Source organism: Aotus nancymaae, unplaced genomic scaffold (assembly GCF_030222135.1).
Source record: "Aotus nancymaae isolate 86718 unplaced genomic scaffold, 86718_ANA_hifiasm-v0.15.2.pri h1tg000051l, whole genome shotgun sequence".
Lineage (NCBI taxonomy): Eukaryota > Metazoa > Chordata > Mammalia > Primates > Aotidae > Aotus > Aotus nancymaae.
This window is the reverse complement of record NW_026988465.1, coordinates 25,715,682-25,739,293: the sequence shown is the minus strand read 5'-3', so window position 1 is coordinate 25,739,293 and position 23,612 is coordinate 25,715,682. Positions and strand designations below refer to the sequence as shown.

The window sequence follows — 23,612 nt, the reverse complement described above, 5'->3', positions numbered from 1 at the left end:
GATGGAACACATGCCCTTGTGCATTATCCTCAGACTCTTTCCTTCCACTCAGCACCAAACCTGTTGTAAGAATAATGTTTGCCTCATTATTTGCTCAACTGAGGTCTGCCTTCCAATGCCAGAAAACCGTTACCATCAACTTTCCAACTTTCCAAGTGTCTTGGCTCTTTTCGGTCCTATGCTTAATTTTGCACAGTATACCAACCTACTGACAATCCTTCCCTGATGAAGCAGTCCTCCTTCGGATTTTGGGACTTTGAAGCAGCCTGGTTGTCTGGGGTGACACCCAAGGTTCCTTGTCTCACGGCCACAGAGACCAAGGACCTGGACACACCAAGAGTGCGGTTAACAGCGGAAATTTAATAAGCGAAAGAAGGAAAGTATCTCTCTGCTACAGAGAGGGGTCCCGGAAAAAAGGGGTGCTGAAGCGCTGTGAAATGCAGCGGATGATTTTACGGATGAGCTAGTTGGAGGGTGGTGTCTGATATCTACATAGGGCATGAAAAACCCAGTTAGGACCAGGTGTGCCAGCTGCATAGGGTGTGAATCTCTGGCGGCCCTTACCCAATCTGTTATTATGCAGGTGGTTTCTCTGCCTGGGCCTCTCCCTGTTGCCCTCTATTTCTTTCTTACCACGCGCAACGTAACAAAAAAGGGAAGGAGGAGCCTCAAGGCTGACACGCCTGGCCCCCATGTAGCCCTTCTCTATGGGTGCAGCTGCTAGCCTACCCCCATGCAAGCTTCCAGCTTCATTACCTATGTCTGCAGCTCAATCTTTCAGGCTGCTTTTTGTCAGAAAAGGAATAATTTCTAGGGCTGCTTTTTGTTAGAAGGGAAGTTCTGATGAGGACTCTTCTGCCCTCTCTACCTAAGCCATTTCTTTTTTTTTTTTTTTTTTTTTTTTTTTTTTTTTTTGAGACGAAGTTTCGCTCTTGTTACCCAGGCTGGCGTGCAATGGCGCTATCTCGGCTCACCACAACCTCTGCCTCCTGGGTTCAGGCAATTCTCCTGCCTCAGCCTCCTGAGTAGCTGGGATTACAGGCACGCGCCACCGTGCCCAGCTAATTTTTGTATTTTTTAGTAGAGACGGGGTTTCACCATGTTGACCAGGATGGTCTTGATCTCTTGACCTCGTGATCCACTCGCCTCGGCCTCCCAAAGTGCTGGGATTACAGGCGCGAGCCACCGCGCCCGGCCAGCCATTTCTTTCTATCCTGTTTCAACTTGACTCTCCATTATCTTTCCCCGGACTCTCTCTCACTGTTTCCTTTCAGCTCCCCATCCCTCTCATTTTAACGACTTTGGTCTCTTTTTTTTTTTTTTTTTAATTTTTATTTTTTAAAGAAGGGGTTTCACCATGTTGGTCAGGCTGGTCTTGAACTCCCGACCTCAGGTGATCCACCCGCCTTGGCCTCCAAAGTGCTTGGATTACAGGCGTGAGCCACCGCGCCCTGCCCGACTTTGGTCTTTTTTAAATTAAATGTTTAATTTTTAGATAATCATAGATTCACACTCAGTTATAAGAAATAATACAGAGAGATTCCAAGTCCCCTTTACCTACTTGCCCCCAATGGTGACATCTTACACAACTATAGTGCAAAATCACAATCAGGATATTGATACTGATATTGATAAAGTCAAGATGCACAACATTTCCATTACACAGGACTCCTCTTATTGTCCTTTTACAGCCACACCCACTTCCCACTGTCCCTGCCTCAACCTCTGGCAACCACTGATCTGTTTTTCACTTTTATCATGTTGTCATTTCCAGAATGTCATAAAAGACATAATCATACATTATGTAATCTATTAGATTGGTATGGGGATCACTCCACCAGCATAGAGACCCCTCCGTGTCTCTGCCATTACGGAGTTAGAGCCCGGACATATTCTCCCCCCGCTGAGGGCAGTCAAGCTGAGGAAAAAAGAAGGAAGTGATAGAGGCCTGAGTTTGCAGAAGCCTATTCTTGATCCACTGAGCTAATGGCGTGTCTGGGTGACGCCTGCGTGACCATTTACGAGACTATTGTCTCTTGAAGTTCCCGTTCTGGGCTGGTTTTATGACTCTGTTCACCTGCATTCACTAAATCCTGTGATCGCTCACATGTTACTAGAAAATTGCTACCCCTCAAATTATCGCTTGCCTTGATGTTACTTACTGTAACTGTAGTTATTGATAAGAGGATAAGAATCTTTATAGGATAAGAATCTTTTGTTTGTTTTGGGTTCAGTGACCTCTGGATAAACCTGTATGCTACCCCCTCCCCTGCTTACTTTGTAATTTTCTGTTCCCTCCTGATAAAACTTTTGTAATGGACCTACGTCAGTCACTGTATGAAAAAACATATATAAACTCTTGTGCACAAGAATAAACTGCTGTCTTGGGCCTGGCCTGATTCAGCCCTCCAGACTTCATTCTTTCTGTCATTCTTTTCTTCTGCGCACTCTCTCTTCCAGGTATTGGGACCCTCTTGCTGGTCAAGAGACCCTCGGCAGACGTGCCGATCTCACGGACCACAACAGATTGGCTTTTTGCACTCACTATAATTATCTAGAGAGCCATCTACGTTGTTCAGAAACAATAGTTTGTTCTTTCTTCTTGCTCAATGGTATTCCACTGTATGAATTTGCCAGTTTGAACATTCACCTGTTGAAGGACATTTGGGTCATTTTCAGCTTTTTAACTTTTACAAATAAAGCTACCTTAAACATTTGCATACCAGTTTTAGTGTTACTATAAATCTTCATTTATTCAAGATAAACATCCGGGAGTGCAACTGCCAGTAGTATGGTACTAACTTTTTAAGAAACTGCCACAGGGTGCGGTGGTTCACACCTGTAATCCCAGTGCTTTGGGAGGCCGAGGCAGACGGATCACCTGAGGTCAGGAGTTTGAGACCAGCCTGGCCAACATGGTGAAACTCTGTCTTTTAAAAAAAGCAAACAAAATAAAATTTAAAAATAAATAAGAAACTGCCAACTGTTTTCCAGAACAGCTACATCATTTCACATCCCACCTACGTGTATGCAGCGTCTTCAGCATTTGGTTGTCGCCGCTATTTTCACTTTAGTCATTCTAATAGGTGTATAGTGATGTCTCATTGTGGTTATAATTTGCATTTCCCTAGTGCTAAGGATGTTGAAAACATTTTTGTGTGCTCATTTGCCATCTGTATCTCTTCTTTGGTGAAATGTCTCTTTAGGTGTTTCATCCAATCGGAAAAGAACAGTCGTGTACAGGTGTTTATGTGAGAAGTTCCTGAAAAAGTTAGAAGTTCAAACCTTTTGCAAATCTCTTAGAATATGAAGCTGTCATGCCATACAATTTGTTAAAGAAAAAATATGATTTGGTAATAATTTTTAAAGCAATGTAAGAAGACTATTCAGGACCATCAGGATAGGCATAGGACCCATTGCAAGGAGGTCTTGCAGCGAGGGAAAGAGACTGAGCTCAACTCTGACTATAGCACTGGCAAGTGGGAATTTACAGCCAAGGAGAAGTGTGTGGTGGTTAGAAGACAGGAAATTACTAAGAGAAACATGATAAGGCAGGGCAATTCTGGCTAAAGAAACCTAACAGGATTCTTGCTGAAGACAGGTCAAGGCGGTCAGACATCAGTCATCTAGGGGATAGTGGAGAAAGAGGAACCTGATCAGAAATGAAAGATAATTAGACATAGAGGATGTGGGGGTTCTTGCTAAACTACTTGTCAGTGTCTTTTGCTAAAACTAGACTTTACAAGGAAGTGCACAGATAGGCCTAGCAGAAGATTCAGAAGCCTGAGTAAAGTTTGGCCAAGCGAATAATCTTTGTTCAAATTCTCATGTGATTTATCTGCAAAATGCAATACAGACTACCGTCTTGTTTAGGAAAGAAAGAGTATAGCGTGGAGAAATTTCCAAGATAATAAGTCACTGACAAGAGCTTCTTCCGACTCCCACTGACTGAATCATCCTTCCCTGCGAGCAAAGGGTAGCATGTGCCAGTCCCACCAGTGAATTCACGTGGTCTTCTGAATGCAAAAATAATGCAGTTGATTTTTTAAAATAAATCCCGAAAAGGGAAGTTAAAAGAGACCGGGTCTCGTCAGATGTCCCGGGCAGAACTGCAGGCGTTGCTCGCGGGCGCGGTCCCACCGCCGCCCAGCACGGGGAGTTTGACCTGCTCCGTGTCCGGCCTGGGCCTGGTCCCCCCCTCCTTAGACAACCTGGCACCCCCGGGCTCCCCCGGGATCCCCATGTTGGTGCCAGGCCCGGTGCGGACGCCCGCTCCACACATCGCCGCAGCCCCGAACTCCCGAGCACCCGCGATCCACCGACCTCAGCCTCCCGGGGAGCTGGGATTACAGGCGCGCGCCACCGCGCCCGGCGCTGGGTTTGGCGACACCGCGGTCCTAGAGGCTGCAGCTGCCGGCCGCGTGTGCTGGGAGGCGGGATGCGCGCAGCCGTTTCCTGGCTGCCCAGCCGGCTGCAGCTCCGCATTGCGAGAAGTGCCAAATAGAACCGAGCTGAGGAGACCGCAGAAAGCACGGGCAGAGGTGAATGAGCCTCCCTTACTATGCTGTCCTCTGAACCTTTGCAAAAAGGTCAATTAAACAAAGACTTGGAAATTTAATAAGGGAAAGAGTGAAGGACCGTGTTGAGTGGGTTTCACAGACTTCAGTGTGCACATGAAGTCTCCTCGGGATCTGGCTAGAATGCAGCGTTCTAACGCTGTAAGTCTGGGATGGGGTCTTCTGCATTCATAAGAAATGCCCAGGCTGGGCCAGCGTTGCTGATCAGCAGCCCACGCTGCAAGTCACAAGGCTGCTGATGCTTTGGGACCAGATATTTCTACACATTCCTGTCACATCATTGTATAAGAAGACTGAGGAGAAAGAGAAGAGAGAAAGAAAAGAAAGAAAGAAAGAAAGAAAGAAAGAAAGAAAGAAAGAAAGAAAGAAGGAAGAAAGAAAGAGAAAGAAAAAGAAAGAAAGAAAAAGGAAAGAAAGAAAGGCAAGCCACAGTTCCAGCCTCACAAGTGACTATGGACATTTTCTTTATTCCTTTTTAGCTGTTGTCCTCATGGATACATAATTTTTCCAGGTTGGAAACCATGACATTTGCACAATTTCATGTTGGGTGCATTTGCACCTCGTGATAAGTGGTAAATACATGCAGAGAATTGTTCAGTCACTCCTTCTGTCAGCCAGCATTTACTGAGACCCTTGTTTTGTGCCATATATAGTAGGTCTACCAGTGGAATCTGAGAGTACAAAATGCACTCCTCTCAGGAACTTGCAGCCTTTTAAAGAATAGAGACAAGTAGACTGGGCGGGCGTGGTAGCTCACGCCTGTAATCCTAGCACTTTGGGAGGTCGAGGGAGGCGGATCACGAGATCAGAAGATTGAGACCATCCTGGCTAACACGGTGAAACCCCGTCTCCATTAAAAATACAAAAAAATAACGGGGCGTGGTGGCACGCGCTACACTGTAGTCCCAACTACTCGGGAGGCTGAAGCAGGCGAATCACTTGAACCCGGGAGGCGGAGATTGCAGTGAGCTGAGATTGAGCCACTATCCTGCAGCCTGGGCGACAGAGGGATACTTTGTCTCAAAAAAAAAAGGGAGAGGGTGGACGTGCTGGATGTTGTGGAATGCTTTTTCTGCGTCTATTGAGGTGATTGTGTTTTTTGTTTTTAATTCTGTTTATGTGGTGTATCACGTTTATTGCACACATACTTGTGTATGTTAAACCATCCCTGCATCCTGGTATGAAACCCACTTGATCATACGGATTATCTTTTTGATATGTTGTTGGATTCGGTTAGCTAGTATTTTGTTAAGAATTTTAGCATTTATGTTCATCAGGGATATTGGTCTGTAGTTTTCTTTTCTGGTTAGGTGATGCTGGCTTCATAGAATGAATTAGGGAGGGGTATGTCTTTATCTTGTGAAATAGTGTCAATAGGATTGGTGCCAATTCGTCTTCTTTGAATGTCTGGTAGAATTCTGCTGTGAATCCATCTGGTCCTGAACTCTCTTCTGTTGGTAATTTTTTTTTTTTTTTTTTTTTTTTTTTTTTTTTAAGACGGAGTTTTGCTCTGTCGCCCAGGCCGGACTGCAGTGGCGCGATATTGGCTCACTGCAGCCTCCGCCTCTCGGGTTCCAACGATTCTCCTGCCTCAGCCTCCTGGGGTTACAGGGGCCTGCCAGGACTATCTCAATACAAATTAGCACTATGTAGACACAACAGTCTACAGACAAAGATCGAGTGTTAGCTCACAACTACAAACGCTACCATTCCGCATTTAAGCCGCCTCACTCAGAGCGCTGCACGGCCAGGGCCCCTTACCGCTAACCGAAGATTAAGGTTGTCACCATCAGCGGCCAGGGGTAATCTAATAAAATCAGCGTTGCTTTCAGCCCTGCGGCGGGGTGGGAACAAGGGTGAGGGTGTCACGTTTTGTGTGTGTTTTTTCTCTCCAACCGATCGCCAAAAACCGGAAGCCCAGACTTTTCACATCCCAGGACGGTTTTCCTGGGAGGTGGGTCTTTGGGTCTAAAACCCAATCCCCTGGCGAACAAAGACAGTGGAGAAGACAAGCTTGTCAGCCCTTCCTGCTTTTTCTACCACTCTCACCTCCTAGCAGACGGCCAAAAGTTTGCACCAAGAGCACCGAGTTCTTCACACCATGAAGTTACATTTGTCCAAATCCCTTTGGACTTGCTCAAGACAGAGACGGAGGCGTGACTGGGGAAGACTGCAGTGGGTGGAAAAGCCAGTGGGACCTGGGGAGGTGTTTTCTTAAAGCAGAGGCCTTACAAGAAGTTTGCCGTAAGGGAGCACAGGAGAGCGACAGGTGGCGATGTCTGTCACAGGACGTTGTTTTTTTGCTGAAGATAGTAAACACTCAGTGCTTCCCGACGGGAGACGCCGAATCATTTTTCCCGTGGGAAAGACCCGGTGCGGAGGGAGAGAGGAAACAGGCTGGCTTCCTGTTCCATCGAGAAAAAAAGGATGGACACCCGCGCAGGCGACGTGCCAGGTTTCTAGACAGGAGGTTTAGGAAATGTTTCACCTAAGGTGAGAAGTGGCGTCATCAGTTCAGAATGAGAGGGGCGAAAGCGGCAGGAGCAACAGAGACTTTCTTCATCTGATTCAGGTTTTGGAAACTGTTGAGCTGTCAAGAAGTTTCGTAAGAGTGTTTTATTTTCGAAATTTAAAGTAAAGGTAAAGTAGACAAAAGTTTAAACAAGGTAAAAATCAACGTTGAAAATACCTGATGAGGACCTGCTTTCTTGTGCCTCCTTAGCGCAGTAGGCAGCGCGTCAGTCTCATAATCTGAAGGTCCTGAGTTCGAACCTCAGAGGGGGCAGTTTGCCTTTTGTCCACAACTGCCATAAATAACCGTACTCGTTTATTATACATCCATCTCGTAATTCCTGGGCCACGTATCTGTTGTCAAACAGATGAAGTCTCAGCTTTCCATGTCCCGACAGCACATCTGTTTTACTTCTTTCCGTGTCATGAGTATCATCTCTTTCCAGTGGACATGCTGTTTCGTCTGAGTTCCTCTGACTTTAGTTCCTTCTTGGGACGGTATCCTCCTACTGGTGCAACTTAATTAACAGAAAAAATGAAAAGACAGATAAAAACGTGATATTCAGTTTGTTATGGCAGGCCTCGGAGACTAATACACCATCCCTTCTCTCATTCACCAACCTCCCATCATCTCACCTCAAGCTGCTTTATTTTCTTCATAGAATGTTTTACTATGTGCAGTTTCCTTGTTCTTTTATTTTTTATTTTATATTTATTTATTATTTTTGAAGTGAAACGTCTCACATATTTATTACTGAACCCAGCCAACCAAAGCCTTCATTTTTTTTTTTTTTTTTTTTGCATGAATAATGGAAGCACTGTGGGTTGTACCAACTAATGCCTTCACAACAGATCCAGAGAGGAAACTGTTCAAACTTCTCCAGATAGCGGTGACATTTTTCAGCTCAATTTGGTAACATGATTGCGACCTTCAGACAGCGTAAATATGTGTGCCGTCTCATGTGTAATTCCTTATAGACCCAGCTTGGTTCTTCTCCAATGTCTCCTTTTGGAGTTGTACCTGATTTTATTACCAGTTTTCATCCGAATCCACTGGGAAATGGGACGATTTTGCTTTTGTTTCTTGGCCAGGAATCGCTTAATCCTGAAAGTCTCGGGAGAAGACACGGCGAGAAACGGAGTAAAGCACACACCACGACGGCGGAGAAAGGAAGAGAGGAACGTTTTTTATTTTGTAATGTCTTTACTGTCTGTTGCCCACCCATCCTCCTAGTTTGTAAATTCCATTAGAGATAGAATTTGTCATATCCACTTCTATATTTTCAGTACCTAGCACAGCATCTGATAAACAAGTACTTCTCAAATCAATCACTTAATTATTTTGCATATTAAATGTTATGGTTTTGTCTAGATGCTTCCTGTCATTACCTCACTCCACGCAATCCACGTCGCACATGAGGAGTATCTGCGATCATCCCCCAAAAGTCACACATACTGCAATTCATCTTGCAAGTTATACCTCTCCGCCCAGTCTGTGCTGAAAAAAGAGAGGGCAGTCCTTAGGCATCTTCTCCAAAATGTCTGGACCTTAGGGGTATTTCAGGACAGCTTTCTTAATAGTTCATTCTGAGGCCGACTTAAGGAGGTGTTTTACAGGGAACATCTTAAAAGTTTCTTCCGGACCCTAGGCCTCAGGTTCTAGGGACCTTGCATCTACCACAGATAAGGAACCGCTGCTCAAGATTCGGGAGAGGCCTAACAGCTGGGTTTAAAGAGACTGTTTTACCCTTGTTGGAGCCAGTACCATTCAGAGTCTGTTCCTCTCCTTTGCAGAATCAGAAACTATTTTTTATTTTTATTACGATGATGATTTTTGAGACCGAGTCTCTCTCTGTCGCCCAGACTAGAGGGCACTGGTGCGGTCTCGGCTCACTGCAACCTCCGCCTCCTGGGTTCAAGTGATGCTCCTGCTCCAGCCTCCCGAGTAGCTGGGATTACAGGCATCTGCCACCACGCCCGGGTTTTTGTATTTTTAGTAGAGACGGGGTTTCACCATGCTGGCCAGGCTGGTTTCGAACTCCTTGCCTCATGATCCGCCCTCTTCGGTTTCCCAAACTGCTGGGACTACAGGCGTGAGCCACCACACCCGGCCTATTTTATTTATTTACTTATTTTGAGACTGAGTCTCACCCTGTAGCCCAGGATGGAGTGGAGCAGCGCGATCTCAGCTCACTGCAACCTCTGCCTCCTGGGTTGAAGAGATTCTCTTGCCTCAGCCTCCCGAAGTGCTGGGATTACAGGCGTGAGCCACCGCGCCCGGCCAGAAACTATTTTTAAATTCACCTAGTTTTTCAGACTTGCAGCGCTGACTCACAGTAACTAAATGCCGCAAACATGCGAAGCCAGAATATGTACACTTATAACTTTCTTGGTAATTGATCAGCATATTCCCTCTATTCAAAATAAACTCTACACTGGAAAGCAAATAACAACATATTACTCTGGCACCTGTAAGCAGAGTAACAAATAATAAAATATTAAATACTTTGTATTGTAAGGCTTTGTCAGTTTTCTTCAGAAGATCTGGGGCTATCTCACTGTAGAGGCCCCATATATTCACCTCACTACTTTTATTTTGCATCAGAGTTATTTGTCTAATCGTGGGTTGAAATTTTGGGCCCTAAATGGTTTTGTGAATTTTTACAGTGTTAGTAATCCGTCCCTACAAAACGATAGCTTCCCTCAAGCATAACGTTACAAACAGGTGCCAAACACCACAGAACACGCCCGAACAGGGACTTGAACCCTGGACCCTCAGATTAAAAGTCTGATGCTCTACCGACTGAGCTATCCGGGCTCCCCAAAAACAGGTTCTTTCCTATATATTCTAGTGAGTAAAAAGGTGCACAAACTTCTTCATATCTTTCAACTTAAATTCTGTCCGTGTTTCTTTTCTTTATTTCCATTTCTACTTTTGCCCCCTTTGAATATGGCTCACAGTTATTTTCATCCCCAGCTCATGAAAAAAATTAACTTCCATCCTTGTGTAATGTAATCCAAACAATTACTTGTAAAAGTAATACGTAACTACAGACATAATTGCCTGGTTTGTCTTGCCTTTAGTCTTCAAAAGTTATGCTCCCGTCTCCCCTGCGACCTTGAGAATATCTGACACAAAGCGCGCACAAAAACAGGTCTTGAGAACTTACTTTGAGCAAGGCGCTCAGCTTTGCCCTGGGCTTGCTGCAGTGGACAGGTACTACCTTAGCCCTCGGGGAGCTCACACTTTAAAAGGGAGAAGCAGCCATGAAAGGACGAATTATACTACAACTGTTTAAACAGCCATTTTGATCAATGCTCTCAAGAAAAACTCAGCTTACAAAATGTTGGGACAAACAAACATAATCTCATGACCTGACTTTGCAAATTAAATGAGATAATGTAAGCAAACTCTTGCTGACGGTTCAATGAAAATTAGGTTTTATCACAATCATTACTCATACTATTGTAAAACAGAAGATCATTTAAAACACTATATTTAGCCATTTTCGTTGCGGCACTTTAGACAAGTTACTTAAGCTCTCAACCACTTTCTCTCCTTAAATCTGACAACAGAAACCCTTCCTCAAAGGCTAGGTCTAGCACAATGGTTGTCATGTGGTGTGTTTCTGATCTTGCATTTATTTATGCTACTATTCAAAAACAGATTTGAGGTTACCTACACAACTATATTATAAGATAAAATGAAAAATGTTAATAGATTTAAATCAGGATAAATGGAACATAGAAGAAGAAAAGTGAGACAAAATAATGCACACTGTAAATCACATCCCACCCCTACCTTCAAGAGCGTGGGTCATAAAGGGCGATGACCTCTTCCAGCAGATTAGAGAAGACTTCTCCCAGGAAGTGATCTTTAAGCTGAAAACTAAAGGCTTAGCTGGACAAAAATGTGACTCCAGTATTCCAGGAAGATCCAAGAGCAGAGCACTTTCAGAGACCTGAGAGGAGGCCTGAGCAGCTTGTGTGCAAAGAGCTCAAGAGAGTGTCGATGAAGATGGGAGCTGAGGTGGACAGGAAGGCAGGGACAGCTCAGCGACTTACAGGCTCAGAGGTTATGGCTAGCAGTGCAGAGAGCTGACTGCAGCCGAGCAGCAAGGTGAAGCCACTGGGAATTCTAAGGCAGAAGGAACGACATGATGACTACTTTTACGAGTACACTGGCTTTATGTAAAGAATGCGTCAGAGCGGAGCAAGAGATGATGCGAAAGCGTAAATCAGGCCCATGTGCAGTAGGAGGCCACACAGACGTGGCTCAGTGACAACGTGGCAGTGGGAAGGAATGGTGCAGAGAAGCTGGGGAACAGCTAGAAAAAGAAGACTTGGGCCCAGACTGCCCCTGGGAACCTGGAGGGCAGGAGGTGTCAAGAGGTCTCAGCTGCTCATTTACCAAAAAAGCTCTTTACAGGCAAAGTCAGAAATAAAGCAAAATGGGCCTAGACTGGTGGCTCCTGCCTGCAATCCCAACATTTTGGAAGGCAGAGGTGGGCAAATCACTTGCGGTCAGGAGTTCCAGACCAGCCTGGCCAACAAGGTGAAACCCCGTCTCTGGTATAAATACAAAAATTAGCTGGACGTGGTGGCGGACACCTGTAATCCCAGCTATTCAGGAATCTGAGGCAGGAACCCAGGAGGCGGAGGTTGCAGTAAGCCGAGATCGCGCCACTGTACTGCACCCTGGGCAACAGAGCAAGACCCTGTCTCAAAAAAAAAAAAAAGAAAGACTAGGTATTTCAACGGGGCACATTATGGTAACCAAGAGGTAATAACTACTGGGAAGTAACTGCCACCTTATGGGGCTGGAAGAAGGAAAGGAAAGAGATTGCGACCGCCGAGGAAAGGCCCCTGGAGTGTTAGGGAGGAAGCACCGTCCTGCTGCTGCAGCTGGACTAGCACTTATTTATATAAGGGACAGTGAGACATTCTGGGAATGCATGAAGAGAATGAATCGAGATGGGACTCCATGGCCATCTGGTGCGACCTGACAGGAAGAAATGAAGAACATTCAGAAAGCAGTCCCTGTGTCTCCGCTTGCTTCCTAGTCTCTTTCTGTTTCCTCTTACTGACAGAACACAAGAGAAAGCCAGTGGGCAAAGGAGTTTGGGAAATGTCATCTGCAGATGCCCAGCCCCAATATCACAAAACAGAGTGTATGAGGGTGATTTTAAAGCTGAGAGGGAGGCCAGGTGCGGTGGCTCAGGCCTGTAATCCCAAGCACGTCGGGAGGCCGAGGCAGGTAGATCACCTGTGGTCGGGAATTCAAGACCAGCCTGACCAACAGGAAGAAACCCTGTCTCTACTAAAACTACAAAATTAGCCAGGCACGGTGGCACACGCCTGTCATCCCAGCTACTCCGGAGGCTGAGGCAGGAGAATCGCTTGAACCCGGGAGGCGGAGGTTGCAGTGAGCCGAGATCGTGCCACTGCACTCCACTTGGACGACAAGAGTGAAACTGTCTCAAAAAGGAAAAAAAAAAAAAGCTGAGAGGGAATGGACTAATAGGAACACAGCTTTGAACTATTACTCGGTCCTGGCACATAGTAGGACTCAAAAGCAGGACATTATCAGTCTTGTTCATTATTACTTGAGTCAGGGGTTCATCTTAACCGTAAATATCAGCCCGTCTTCATTTTTTGTTTGCCCTTTACCCTTTCCTGCATCTGGTAGTTTGGATAACTTAGATCCAGTCAAGAGCACTGGAAGCGAGAGAAAAGTTCCAATGCAAAGAGAATGAGGAGGGAGTTTTTTGTTAGTTTTTTTGGTTTCTTTCTTCTTCCATATGGAATATGATTGGTGGCAACCTGGTGGTAAGCCATTCCAGAAGAATGGTAAAAGATAACCAAGTCAGTAATTGCTAATTAGATAAGCACTATTCTATACCTTCCACACCCCTAGTACAACCCTCCACCCACTCCTCCTTCTCTCAGCACCCTAAAACGGGTAAGTTTCTTGACCCTGGTGTTTTTAAAACAAAGACAATTGCAAAGCATATCTGAAAAAAAATTGAAAATGCTATCAGCTCTATGTCCAACTGGTGTGCAGGGCGGGAGGGGAGACCAGAAGAATTTTGGAGAATTTAATTCTTAGCGAAAATCACTGTTTTGTAACTGAACATAGTTCTATTAAACAGCAATTACCCTTTCTGTTTCATCAAAGCAATTCCCTTAGATTTTTTTTCTTACCAGGTATATTGTATGCTTTTCTACAGAGAAAGCACAGAAAAAAAGGATTTGTCACCTTCCTTTGTTGTCTTACTCATTTTGGATCAAGGGGAAGAAAAATGGCAAAACAGACACGTTGCCCCCTCTGAGGTTCGAACTCAGGACCTTCAGATTATGAGACTGACGCGCTGCCTACTGCGCTAAGGAGGCAACTGTCCCTCCCACTAACCCAAGGGCTCTACCAACGTGACTATGAGGAACATTAATAAATTCTCTGAATTACAGTGTTTCAAAATAAAGCGGAACTATTATTTCATTCACGTCTAAAACACTTTGGATGACAAAACTACGCAGTACAAGGCAGGGCCAACTCCTAAATCAAACTCGTTCTCCCACAGACCTTCCCGGAGGGACTTTAAGGGCCGCGAAGGCAATTGAGTCTGGACTTTGCAAAATTCCTTCCTGCCCGGGGCCCTGGATTTCTCAGCTCGTTTCTGGGCCAGAAACAGCAGTCTCTCGCTCTACGATTAGGGCTTCCGTGGATGCACCACCTCTGAAACGGAGGCACGACAAAAAAGCATGAGTGCGCTCTTTGCCTCCCTATGGAGTTCCGTGGAGACACTCCGTCCCCTGAAATGGATGAAGAAGGGCGAGGTGAGGGGGTCTTAGGACTTTTTCCTCGTTTTTCTTACAAGCAACAGGCTCAAACCAAACGACTGGACTTGCTTACTCCTGAAGCCTAGAGGCTTACTCCTGGAGTCCAAGCGGATGTGGAGCCCTTGGCGTCCTCTGGCGCTCTCGGTCACTGCGACCCTTTTTCCTGCGTGGGTGACAAACGGGGCAGGAGTCTCCGCCTGCAGCACCTGCAGCATCCGGTCCAGGATCCACCTGGGAGCTGAGAGGAAACAAAGCGTCGGGGATCAGGGGCTTCTCCGGCTGAGCTGAGACGCGAGGAATACTGAAGAAGGGGCCCGCGGGAAGGGTTTATAGAGATATGAGAATGGGAATAAACGGACTGGAAAGGGGCGACAGTCACTTGGGTGAAGGTGCGAGCGGCGGTCCGCTCCGTAGGTGGTAGCGTGGCCGAGCGGTCTAAGGCGCTGGATTAAGGCTCCAGTCTCTTCGGGGGCGTGGGTTCGAATCCCACCGCTGCCAGGGCGGTTTTTTCTTTCCTCATCATTCTGTTGGAGATCCAAGCCCCGTGTGGACAGTTCTCTCAGTCTCATAAGTGAGGCAGATTTATATTCTGTTTTCCCAGGGGCCACAGATAACACTCATAGGTACAGTCCTCCAATCAGTGCCCAACTGTTTCTCGATTTAAGGGCTCAGATATCTTCTCCCCTAGTTATTCCCTTCAGTGGTCTTCATGTGTTTTTATTCACTTTGCAAGATTTGTGAACCAACCACGGGCAATTCTAAGGAAAAAGTACAACCTTCTTAACTCCAGACTCAAGAATAAATAAGCCATGCACGCTCATCTGCCCTATTTTCCATTGTCTTCTCCAAGGGATAAATGTGATAAGGCTAAAAAGACAAACTAACAATCAAAACAGTCGCCAGACACTAGAGCCTTTCCCCCTTTGCCTTTTAGTTGAACACAGTTGAAGAGTTAGCTTTTGAGGTTCTGATATCATCTTAAAACAAACATTTTTTTATTTTTATTTTTCCTTTTTTCTTTTCTTTTATTGTTTCTTTATTTAAAAAAAAATCAGGCCGGGCGTGGTGGCTCACGCCTGTAATCCAAGCACTTTGGAGGCCAAGACGGGCGGATCACCTGAGGTCGGGAGTTCAAGACCAGCCTGACTGACATGGTGAAACCCTGTCTTTAAAAAAAAAAAAAAAAAAAAAAATCAGGTGGAGGCTCTTAGAATAAAAAGAATGACACCTGTGTCTTTTTTTTTTTTTCTTTAGTTAGAATGGAGAGTTTGTGTATATAGGGAGGTGGGTAGATACTTAGGAGCACTTAATTTCACTGCTTCCTTCCTCATCTTCCAAATGTATCCAATACATACTAATTGAGCTGATACTTTGTAACAGGCACCTTGCTTGATTGGAGACACAACAAAAGGATGAATGCCAGCAAAAGATTCAAGGCTTCCTTAGCAATTCAGACTTGGGAGACTAGAGAGACACGTGAAGCATAAATGACCCATAATTAACACTAAGATTGACTAAAGTAGTAATTTATACCTGAGTATTTCTTCCAGACAAGCTACGTATACATGTGGTCTATTTGTTACATGTCGTTCCTACAGTTACTAGATAAATAACCATGTTATCTTAAAGCCAAGATTTGAAAAAATAAATGACTACATCCGGCACTGTAATATCCTCGTTTGGTCATCCACACTAAAGGACACCTATTTGTGGGGCCATCTGGACACTAAGATGCCCACCTGGGAGCTGGGACCTGGAAAGGCAAAACAAGGTAGGAAGAGGAGGAGAAATAATTATCCTCTCCGAACCTTTAAAATTTAGCCTAGCAAGAGAAGGCAAAAAAGAAGTCTAAAGTCTCCCAAAAGTCTAAGCTGGGTTGTCCGAATGAGCATTCATGCATTCATTCATTCATTCATTCTTTCATTTATGCAACAAGCATTGATCGAGCTTCTACTAAGTACCAGACCGTGGGCTGTCAAAAAGGAGTGAGACTCAGTCCTGCCCTTAAGTCATTTTGGAGAAGTGCGAGAGACAGATTTTAAAAATTCAAGCCCAGCCGGGCGCGGTGGCTCACGCCTGTAATCCCAGCACTTTGGGAGGCTGAGGCGGGTGGATCACGAGGTCAAGAGATTGAGACCATCCTGGTCAACATGGTGAAACCCCGTCTCTACTAAAAGTACAAAAAATTAGCTGGGCATGGTGGCGCGTGCCTGTAATCCAGCTACTCAGGAGGCTGAGGCAGGAGAATTGCCTGAACCCAGGAGGCGGAGGTTGCGGTGAGCCGAGATTGCGCCATTGCACTCCAGCCTGGGTAACAAGAGCGAAACTCCGTCTCCAAAAAAAAAAAAATTCAAGCCCATGGTTACAACCGAGGGGCAATGCCAACATACTCGCTGCCGGTGTCCTATCATACCAATTTCAATAACAATCAAAAAAAAAAAAAAAAAAGATACTTAGAGGCTATTCTAGAGGGGTTTGTATGCATTGTTCAATGAATAAATGAGATTGTAGAAAGTAGATAGTATATTTTTCTTTTCTCCCTTTCAAACCGTGAGACTAAAATTCAGTTTGCCTTTTCGTGGGCTGGAAACGAAAGCAAATAAAAATCTCCAGGAATAACTATGTTAGCAGATCAGTATGCTGCCCCGCCTCGAAGGATTGAAAGAAACCTGGGAGAAAGGCGCAGTGGAAACAGTGTGTGACTCCTCCCCGTGCCATCCCTGCGTGTGGCACTCCAAAACAAACAAACAAACAAAACAAAAACTGCCCCTGCAAAATTAAATAAATAAGTAGAAGAAAAGAGAGACCGCAGATGGATCAAGTATCCAACCCTCCTCAAGGAGGGTTCCATGGTGTAATGGTTAGCACTCTGGACTCTGAATCCAGCGATCCGAGTTCAAATCTCGGTGGAACCTTTCATTCTTCTCTTTTAGCTTTGCTTCCGGTAACTTGTGCATGAACCTTGCCGCTTTCAATTTCAGTTTCTTCGCTTTGATTTTTGATGGTTTCTGGCCGTGAGGAGAAACATGTAATCTGCGGTGCCAATAACCCATAAGCTCAGGGCCAATGTGTAATAATGGAGTCGGTATACACGTCTTTCTGTTCTCACCTAGGGTGGCTTCCTCCCAGGACGCTTCTGGCTGAGTGCTCCTGTAGTAAATGAATGCGCCCTGTAACCAACCAAAACGTGATTCACTATTAAAGAGCGAACAAGACTGAAAACGAAGGAGACACACCTCATTGAGGGTGTATCATTTTAGTTAGGGTCGAAAAAGTAAAGGCAGAGACAATGAAAACACAGAAGTGGCTGAGAAAGTAAATGTTCAGGGAGAATAAAAGAGCTGTGTCAGAAGTGGGATTCGAACCCACGCCTCCATCTGGAGACCAGAATCCTCAGCACGAGGAAGCAAGGCTTGAGTCTGGCGCCTTAGACCACTCGGCCATCCTGACACCTGAGGTCCTTGCTCGCCACGGAGCATCATCTTCAACTGTGATGAATGTGTCACCAGCGTAAACCGTTACTGTGTTCGCAGTTTAATGAAAGAAATGGAAAAGAAAATTCCAGCCACTGAACACAACGTTCTGTCTACATGGAATCAGGAGCCGTGACTCAATTCGCGAAGCGCTTTTTCCAATTCGGGCTAAAATTTAGCGTTTGTCGCCCCTCGCCCCCATCTACACTTCCCTGCACGCCCCGCGTACAGGGGCGCGAGCACCCAACAACCCGGCCGCGACTCTGCCCTGAACAAGAAAGAACACAGAGCACGGGGCTGCCTTGGAGACGCCGCTTAGCAAACGGGGAAGGAACGCAAGAGCCAGTGTAGACCAGAAGCGAAAGCCGGAGAGCTGGTGGAGACTACAGCAGGTGAGTGCACTCAGGGACCTTCAACATGAAGAACGGCTGTGGGTGAGTCACGGAGTTGAAAGAAGGCGAAGTGCGGGCAAAACCCGAGCAGCGTGAAGGAAATGTCAGCACACAGCCGACATCCCCCTTCTCTTCCCTCCCCACATCCCCAGAACTAAACAGGCTCATCTCCCCTCCCCACGCCTCTCCCAGGACGATGAAGGTGTCTGTCGAGGGAAACTGGGATAAAGCTTCCTAGAGATAAAGACAAACAGATGAGATATTCATGTGAATTTACAAGGAAAAAATAAAAATTAAAACAACGACGCACACTGGTATTTGGGGGTCTTGCAAAGAAATGGCCGAGTCTCCATAGAATCCTCAAAGACTCTGCAGTCCACAGTCTGGCCCAGGCCCACAGAGCTTCCAGAGTCAGGGGTTCAGTTACTCACTTAAAATATGCACGACAACCAAGGATGATCAGATGGTTGTGAAAATATTTCTACGGTAGGACAAGGATGAATACACACAGATGGGGGCAGGAAGACCTAACAGGAAACACATACAAAGCAGGAACCTGGATTTTTTTAAAACAATTATAATTAATTGGCCTGGTGTGGTGGCTCATGCCTGTAGCCCCAGCACTTTGGGAGGCTGACAGGGGCGGATCACCTGAGGTTGAGAATTCCAGACTAGCCTGGCCAACATGGAGAAATTCCGTCTCTACTAAAAATACACAATGAGCCAGGCGTGGTGGCACATGCCTGTAGTATCAACTACTCGGGAGGCTGAGGCAGGAGAATCGCTTGAACCCAGAAGGCAGGTTCCAGTGAGCTGAGATCACCCCACTGAACTCCAGCCTGGGCAACAAGAGCGAAACTCCATCTCAAAAAAAATTATTATTATATAAAATTATATTATTATATAGTATATATATAATCATCAGGAAAGTATGAGAAGATACTGCACTCATGAAACAAAAAGGAAGGAAGCTCTTCATATTATTAATATTATAATGGCAGAATTTTTTTAAATTTCAAAATAAGATTGTAGAAATCTGGAAAGTGTGGGGTGGATGGTGGAAAATAGCAGGTAATTGATAAGAAAATAAAAGGGTGTATAATAGAAGATATGCCAAGAAACTAACAGGGATTCTAGGAAAAGAGAAGAGGAAAGTGGAATAAAGGAGATAAAGACATAATATAAGATTATTTTTCAGAACCGAAGACCTTAAATCTCCAGATTTAAAAGGCCCAACAACTACCCTGCATAGTGTGTGGCAAAGCCCCACAATAAAGCTTGTCATCGTGAAATCTCAGAACACTAGGAATAAAGCGAAGATCCTAAATGTTTCCAGAAAGAAGACAAAAGGAAAAGATTGCAGAGAAAAGATTATGAATTAGAATGGCATCTCTTTTTCTCCACAGCAACACCAACACCAAAAGCTAAAAGATGATGAAGCAATACCTTCTAAATCCTATCAATAAAGGAAAATAATTTTCACAACTAGATTTCTGAACCCAGCCAAATTATCAATCAAATTCGAATGGACATTTTCAGGACATTACCTCCCATGCACCTTTGCTCAGAAAGCTTCTGGAGAATTGTCCACTAAACAGGGAATTAAATTAAGAAAAAAGAAATATGAAATCCAGTGATTGGGGACCTAACATAGAAGAAAGGTGAAGGAAAAAATTCCCCAGCACCTGCCGAGCTGCCAGCCTAGAAGGCAATCAGTCTACGGTGGAATAGTAGAAAGAAGAGCTGAACGAAGGTCATTTCCAGTGGAAACTGGAACTGACATTGCCTCATGCATTTGACCAGAAAATACTGTCAGAAAGCTGGTATTGAATTAGAAATAAATATTTAGAAAAGTAAGCAAAGAACAGGTGGTAATAATTAATTCCAGGAAGAACAAACGATTGTCAAGGAAGGTAATTATGGTATACTACTGTAGCTCAGCTGTGAAAAATATCACAAAGTCATAACAATGAAAACTATAAATATTAATTTGACTAAAAGTTACACATGAGGCAGGGCGCACTGGATCATGCCTGTAATCTCAGCACTTTGGGAGGCCGAAGGAGTTCAAGACCAGCCTGGCCAACATGGTGAAACCCCGTCTCTACTAAAAATACAAAAATGAGATGGGCGTGGTGGCAAGCTTCTGTAGTCCCAGCCACTCGGGAGGCCAAGGCAGGAGAATCGCTGGAACCCAGGAGGTGGAGGCTGCAGTGAGCAGAGATGGCACCATTGCACTCCAGCCTGTGCGACAAAGTAAAACTCTGTCTCAAATAATAATAATAATACATATGAATGTATATTATCATATTCAAAAAATTATTCAATAAATATATGTTGAATTAATAAATGTACAAGAAAATAAATATTATCTACAAGAAGAGATTCATGAAGAGCATACACCTAAATAAAAGGGATTCTTATGCATGCATTCTTACAGTAAAATACATTACTGATTAATATCTTTTCTTGAGTATATTCTTTTTATGTCCATCAGTCTCACCCTCTTTGCTGGACTAAGGAAAGACTAATCCCTACAAAGCTATCATTAAGACAAAGTAAAAACAGGTCAATAAGGCTGAGTGTGGTGGCTCACGCCTGTAATCCCAGCACTTTGGGAGGCTGCGGTGGGTGGATCACGAGGTCAGGAGTTTGAGACCATTCTGGCCAACATAGTGAAACACTGTGTCTACTAAAAATACAAAAAATTAGTCAGGTGTGGTGGTGTGTGCCTGTAACCCCAGCTACTCGGGAGGCTGAGGCAGGAAAGTAGCGTGAACCTGGGAGGCGGAGGTTGCAGTCAGCCAAGATTGAGCCACTGCACTACCACCTGAGAAACAGTGAGAGACTCCGTCTCAAAAAAAAAAAAAAAAAAATCATTAAGGAAATGAAAAATGTAAGCCACAAATTGGGGAAAACATTTGCAAAACACATATCTGAGAAAGGACTCATCCGAAATATATATAAAGCACTCTTACAAATCAACAAGAAAAAGACAATTTTTTTTTTAATGACAAAAGACTTGATCAGGAACTTCACTAAAGCATACATTAAAATAGTCAGTAAACAGATGAGGCCAGGATGGTGGCTCATGCTGTGATGCCACCAGCACTTGGAGGTGGGAGGATTATTTGAGTCCAAGAGTTTGAGACCAGCCTGGGCAGGCAACATAGTGAGACTGCCCCCTGCCCCACCATCTCTACAAAAATTTTATTAAAAACTAGCCAGGCTATTTTCAAAAGGGCATGAAGAAAAATAAAATTAGCCAGGCATGGTGGCGTAGTTTGAGCTATCCGGAAGGGCTGAGGTGGGAGGATCACAGGAGCCTGGGAAGTTGAGGCTGCAGTGGGCCTTGACTGTATCACTGCTCTCCAGCAAAGAAGAATTTGAAAATGTGCTCAGTATCATTAATTTACCGGGGAAATATAAGTTAAATTAAAACCACTATGAAATGCTATCACAAATCCACCTGAACAGCTAAAATATTTTAAAACACACACGCTGTACCAAGTATTGGTGTAATATATGCAGCAACTACAATTCTCATGCAATGCTGCTAGAAGTATTAATTAGCACATTCACTATGGAAAGTTGTTTGGCATTATCTAAAAAACTAAACATACGCCTACTAGCAATTCCACTCCCGGAAACGAGGGCATTTCTCCATGAACAGACACACATCACCAGAACGTTCAGGGCAGCTTTATTCACAACAGACAACTTAACCCAGTAAGTGCTTACGATAGGATTCTATTCATGTGAAATTCAAGAACAGGCAGAATTAATCAATGCTTGTAGAAATCTGGAATAGTGATTTCTTCTAGGTAACGTCTGGGAGTGGGTGCTGATGAGAAAGAAGCATGAGAGCCTTCCTAGCTGCTGAAAATGTTCTTCGTCTTGATCTGGATGCTGGCTACACACATGGGACAATTCATTAGGTTATATACTGAAGGCTTGTGCACTTTATGTATATTTTACTTCAATAAATTAACAATATGAGACAGTTTATCATGTAATTTTAATTTAAGTACTCTACAGCATAAAGAGGTTTGATATCGTTGGGATATTTGTCTCACGTTGAGCTGTAATCCCCAATATTGGAGGTGGGGCCTGATGGGGCCCCCTTGCTCCTCCCCCTTTGTCTTCCGCCGTAATTAGAAATTTCTCAGACCGCGCGCGGTGGCTCACGTATGTAATCCCAGCACTTTGGGAGATGGAGGTGGATGGGTCACTTGAGGTCAAGAGTTCAAGACCAGCCTGATCAACATGAAACCCTGTCTCTACTAAAAAAAACTACGAAATTATCATGCCTGTAACCCTGGCAACTCGGGAGGCTGAGGCAGGAGAATTGCTTGAACTCGGGAGGCAGAGGTTGCAGTGAGCCGAGAAGGCACCATTGCACTCCAGCCTGGGCAAGAAGAGCAAAATTCCATCTCAAAAAACAAAATCAAAAACAAACAAAAAAACACGTAAGTTTCCCAAGGCCTCTGCAGACACAGCTGCCACTGTGCTTCCCGTATAGCCTGCAGATCCATTAGCCAATTAAATCTCTTTTCTTATAAATTACCTAGTCTCAGGTTTTTTTTCCTTTTTCTTTTCTTTTCTTTTTTTTTTGAAACAGAGTCTCTTTTTCTGTCGCCCAGGCTGGAGTGCAGTGGCGCAGTCTCGGCTCACTGCAACCTCCGCCTCCCGGGTTCAAGCGATTCTCCTGCCTTAGCCTTCCAAGTGGCTGGGATTACAGGCATGCACCACCACACCTGGCTGATTTTTTAATATTTTTAGTAGAGACGGGGTGTCACCATGTTGGCCAGGCTGGTCTCAAACGCCTGACCTCAAGTGATCCGCCTGCCTTGGCCTCCCAAAGTGCTGGGATTGCAGACGTGAGCGCCCAGCCCTCAGGTATGTCTTCATGGCAGTGCATGCACAGCCTAATATGACGTTAAAAAGGGAGAAGTTGTTGTGACCTGGGAAGATGGAAAAAGTCTTATGAGTGGCTGATCTGGAGGGAGTGGTCACCTGCAAGGAAAGCGGCTGCATCTGCTTATCCGAGGAGTTTAGCCCAGAAGGGGAAGAGAAATGGTTCCAGAGCTCACAAAAGCATTGACATCTTCAGGCCCAACATCTCCAGGTCCTTCAATCATTCCTCCCTTGCAGTTCGGGATGCCGTTCCCACTCACCGTGTTATTCTTTTGCATAGCATCCTGTCTCTTCCTCCGTAGCACTTGCCACAGTTAGGCACCACACACTGATTTGAGTAGGAACTGAACACCACTGCTTGTTCTGATTACGTCCTACTGCACAACAAACTGCCCCAACAGGTAGGGCTCATTGGGGTGATTTTTCTGTCACATCTGGCATTGACTGGCGACTCTGAACATCATATCCATTTGGCAATTGGGCTACTCTTCATTGACAATCCTCATGCTTTTGCCAGGGAATGGCTGGAAGGATGGCCTCAGTGACCCCGCTGCCCCTCTAAGGAGTCCCATAGCAGAGGGTTAGACGACGTTATGGGCCAAATTGTTTCCATGTCCCCACCAGCTCCCAACACCCCATGTGGACTATATTTGAAGTTTTTTTTTTTTTTTGAGTCAGAGTTTTGCTTTGTCACTCAGGCTGCAGTGCAGTGGTGCAATCTTGGCTCACTGCAACCTCCACCTCCCAGGTTCAAGCGTTTCTCCTGTCTCAGCCTTCCAAGTAGCTGGGATTACAGGTGTGCACCACCACACCTGGCTGATTTTTGTATTTTTAGTAGAGACAGGGCTTCGCTGTGTTGGCCAGCTGGTCTTGAACTCCCAACCTCAAGTGATCTACCTACC

At 45.0% G+C, this 23,612-nt stretch overlaps 6 non-coding genes across 6 annotated transcripts; 3 read left to right on the top strand and 3 right to left on the bottom strand.

Moving 5' to 3' along the window:
• The first annotated feature begins 7,289 nt into the window (after positions 1-7,289).
• Positions 7,290-7,362, top strand: TRNAM-CAU (transfer RNA methionine (anticodon CAU)). Its single transcript has one exon. It is a non-coding gene; the product is annotated as a tRNA-Met (tRNA).
• Positions 7,363-9,833: 2,471 nt separating this feature from the next.
• Positions 9,834-9,906, bottom strand: TRNAK-UUU (transfer RNA lysine (anticodon UUU)). Its single transcript has one exon. It is a non-coding gene; the product is annotated as a tRNA-Lys (tRNA).
• Positions 9,907-13,408: 3,502 nt separating this feature from the next.
• TRNAM-CAU (transfer RNA methionine (anticodon CAU)) lies at positions 13,409-13,481 on the bottom strand. The gene has a single exon. It is a non-coding gene; the product is annotated as a tRNA-Met (tRNA).
• An 863-nt stretch (positions 13,482-14,344) lies between these two features.
• Positions 14,345-14,426, top strand: TRNAL-AAG (transfer RNA leucine (anticodon AAG)). The gene has a single exon. It is a non-coding gene; the product is annotated as a tRNA-Leu (tRNA).
• Positions 14,427-16,771: 2,345 nt separating this feature from the next.
• TRNAQ-CUG (transfer RNA glutamine (anticodon CUG)) lies at positions 16,772-16,843 on the top strand. Its single transcript has one exon. It is a non-coding gene; the product is annotated as a tRNA-Gln (tRNA).
• A 429-nt stretch (positions 16,844-17,272) lies between these two features.
• Positions 17,273-17,378, bottom strand: TRNAL-CAA (transfer RNA leucine (anticodon CAA)). Its single transcript has 2 exons — positions 17,341-17,378; positions 17,273-17,318 (listed from the first exon to the last, which is right to left on the bottom strand). It is a non-coding gene; the product is annotated as a tRNA-Leu (tRNA).
• Positions 17,379-23,612: the final 6,234 nt, after the last annotated feature.